At 40.0% G+C, this 4,101-nt stretch overlaps 1 pseudogene; it reads left to right on the top strand.

The window, feature by feature from the left end:
• The first annotated feature begins 2,781 nt into the window (after positions 1-2,781).
• On the top strand, positions 2,782-3,219 carry LOC146829054 (centrin-2-like; annotated as a pseudogene).
• The last annotated feature ends 882 nt before the right edge of the window (positions 3,220-4,101 follow it).

The raw sequence follows: 4,101 nt of genomic DNA on the forward strand, positions 1-4,101 counted from the left end.
GCATTCCTCTATCTGGTGTAAAATGCTATTGGGAGGAGCTCAAGGTCTTTCTAATGCTATCCCCACACTAAATGGTTTGAAACAAGGCTGTGTGTTGACACCCTTATTATTTACTTTTTACCTCTCCAATGTCCGTTCCCATTTGCATGAAGACAAGAATCATCCCCCAAAATAGGTTCTAAATGTTTGCTCACTCTTCTGCATGCCTATGACATAGTCATAATCGATCAGACTCTCATTGGCCTTCAAGCGAGTCTGAATGATTTGTATCATTTTGCACAGAAGCACTTTTTTAAAAGGTGAATCCAGCAAAAACAAAAATCTTAGTGACCGCTACCTTCACTGCGAGAAACATAGTTTTTTTCAACAATCATACAATGGAGAAGCCCTTGCCACTTAGCAACATCATTTTGTTCCTTGGTGTGATATTCAAAGACAAGTTTAATCTGCATATCCTCATCCCCTCATGATTCTACGTCCTGAGTCACAGGATGGAGATACATGAATTTCTACCCTCACATAGTGCATAGGAATATAAAGGAAAATCCTAAAGTATGGTGGATTTTCTTCATTTCTAAATACAGGCGAAGGAGCAAAAAAGTAGGCGTTTCTTGGAGTGGATCACTACAGGAGTAGAGTTGCACCCACACACTTAAAGGATTGTGACCCTTTACATACCTTTGTCGGGCAGGTTCCCACCTTTAAAGTGCGTACAAATTTGCAAGGTTCAAAGTCAGGGCCAATTGCTTTTTCTGAATGGGAAAGAGGTGTGTATATTTAAAAAAGTATGGGAGGATGGGGTAATGAGTTTCTAAATGAGGAAATACCATTGAGAAAAAATGCAGAAATTTAATTTTTCGCATGATTTTCTCATAAAGAACTGTCTATTTTCAATGTTAAAAAAGAGAAGCTTTACGAGGATATTTATCGTTCAATGAAGCATGAGTCATGACATAAATGTTTTTCTGCCTCACTTGGAGGCAGTAGGTTTCTCAGACTAAAATCTCAGGTGGCTTTACTGTTGATAACCCTTGAATGATGATGATGATGAATCATTTGTTACATGCCTGCCTGTGGGTGTATTTCAGTATGTCTGCCTTATTTCAATCAATCAATCAATCAGTACATTTGTAAAGCGCACTATTTACCCGTGAGGGTCTCAAGGCGCTGGGGGAGGAGGCAGGGGTGCTGCTACTGCTCGAACAGACAGGTCTTGAGGAGTCTCCTGAATGCCAGCAGGTTCTGGGTCTGTAGAAGGAGGATGGGGAGGGTGTTCCAGGTCTTCGCAGCGAGGTGAGAGGTATTTAAAGATGTCCTTGCAATGTACAATCTTCCTGTCTAGGTCCCTTTACACCCCAGGGACGAACGACAAGCAATGACCCGCATGCACAGGAAGAAAACTTGTTGGGCCTCATTTATGAGGTTTGACCATTGGGCAGCGATGCAGGCCTTCCTGGTGAGCCACCCTATGGCAAAAGAAAAGGGCAGAAATGTGCTGTACCTATCAGATACGGCGCATTCCTGTCCTTTTTCCCTGCGCCAGGGCACAATGGGCTGCCGTGCGCCAATGCAGGCACCTTTGCACCATGATGCAATGGGGCCTGAGTTGCTGGGATGAATATTTTTGTGTAGGAAGGGAGACCTTCCTGCACAAAAACAATCAAAGGAGGTGTTTTCCTCTTTCTATGTTATGCAGCACACATAGAAAACGGAAAAACGAGGAGAGATAACTATATTTCTCCTCATTGTGCCTCCCTTACGCTTAAGCCTTTTTTTCTCTGTTGCAGAAATAAAGTTCCTATGGCTTTCATGGTTTTCACAAACAGGTGCACTGTGTGAGCTGGAGCACCCTCGCCAACACATCCAAGGTGACACAGCGGAGATCTTTAAATAAGAGAGGCAATATTTTCTGGGAATGTGAGATTTGGTCTAAATTACAATTTTTGTCACAAACCTGGTACAATGCATGTGCCACCAAAGTTTATTTGAAATCAAAAGAGTGTTTCTTACACTTTATCTGCGCCAGTCTCTTGGGAGTTCTTGTACAATGACTTCTCCTTGCAATAAGTGTTAAGTTTCTGTCCCAGGGCAGTAATTGTCAGCCTAGAGGAAGTAAAAATCAGTTACACACATTTGAGCAAAAAAGACTTTCACCTTGCTAAAACAAAATATGTAGCATCCTTGTTTGAACCATATATATCAGGAACAGTGAAACTCGAATTGCATTGTTTTCATCACAATTAAATTCATGAGAACATATTCTCTTTTAGAACAAGGGACACATTGGCTATACCAAGAAGGAGCTAAACAAGTTATTATACTGCATCCATAATTTACTCGGGGCCACCCTCCCATACTGTATTCACATTTAGTAATTCATGATGCACATAGGGTCAATTCTGACCCCGATCAGCACTGACTGAACTACTAGTAGTGTTTGTGTTACTTACCAGTCATCTTTATTATTGTAATTCATCCTTCCTCTACTATTGCTTACTTACGTAAGATTAAGGTACCACTGCCAACTCCAAGTACTCAAACCTAAAACTCTTTTCTTGTTTATTTATGCATCTGGAAATCCACCATATCATACAAAATACACTACCACCTCGTCACTTCCTGTTTTTCTTTTTAAGTAAGCCCAAAACCAGAACGTTGAGGAGCAGCCAAACACCAATGTTCTTAAAGTTCCTATCTCGACTACTGAATTCTAGCACTCAAGAGCAACTGAGTCTAAACATGAGCATCTTAAACTTCCGTACAGAGTGACTGACTCCTGTCATGTCTACTTGCTTTTGAAAAGCTAGAGGTCTGGGTGACGCTCAGCGCAAACAAACTTGAGTAAAACATGAACTAACTGAAGAGCAGAAGCAAGAGATCTGGGAAGCTTCCTATTTGATTGGTACTGATGCTTTTAACTTTGAGCCTAAAAAGGAGGACTGAAGAAAATGACAACAGACATTGACAAGGAGAGATCAGGCACAATTGACTTTGAGGATTTCCTTGCGATGATGTCCCTTAAAATGAGTGAAAGCTTTTCGGTTGTTTGATGATGACAGGACTGGAAAGATTTCCTACAAAAATCTAAAGTGGGTTACCAAAAAGCTTGGGCAAAATCTGACAGATGAAGAACCCATGGAAACGATTGATGAAGCCGATAGTGATATAGATGGAGACAGCAATAAACAATAGTTTTTGCAAATCATGAAAAAAGACTAACCTGTGCTAGCGTTTTTACAGAAACACCTAACTTAATAGTGTCACTTATTTTTGTTCTTTTCCTTTAATTACTAGCCCTTGCTCATCCATGCTGTCTCCAATGTTGTTTTATATGTAAAATATTTTGTAATACAATTAACTTTATGCTTTATTCTCTCTCTCAAACAGGAAAGGGTAATGTGGGGCAAGGAAGGAGGGGAATAAACAAGATTATCAGTAAAGAACCTAAACATTACTTCATCATCTCCTTCCTTGTTCCCTTACTTACTTGAGGATATATTCAAGCAATACATCATCATCACAATCTGTAATGTCAAGGTATATAGCACACTATGGGACGAAAGGGCTGTACAAACTACAAACTTTATCAGAAATACTTTTGAACCCACATCATATTTAACAGGTTTCTTGAAAACACGTATGTAATTTCAGTGACTACATCACTGCTTTTGAAAACACCTTTGAACAAAAAAGACATCATTCACTTGTGCCAAGTCCAATTTATAGTGTGAAATAAATATATGAGGTGAAGCTCAAGTGGCTGCCTTACCAATCTTGAGACACACCGTACCACTATCCCAATCATGCTGTTGAACAACCTTGAACAGAATCAGGAACATTCTCACCTTCATTCTTGTAGGCGAATGTCATCACAGATTAACCCACCTAGCCATGGCATATTTAGATGATTTGCAATCAATTGTAGCAGTGCCAAACTTCACCAATACGTTTTCTGACTGCCTGTACTGAGATAATCTGTGTAAGTATACATTAACTGCTCTAGCTACATGTAAAAGATGCAATCCTGAATCTTCAGTTGATACTGAGTCAGAGCTAAGAACAGGTAAATCTTGAAAAACGTGAGGGGGGTTGAATTTGGCT

This window comes from Triturus cristatus, chromosome 5_2, assembly GCF_964204655.1.
Source record: "Triturus cristatus chromosome 5_2, aTriCri1.1, whole genome shotgun sequence".
Lineage (NCBI taxonomy): Eukaryota > Metazoa > Chordata > Amphibia > Caudata > Salamandridae > Triturus > Triturus cristatus.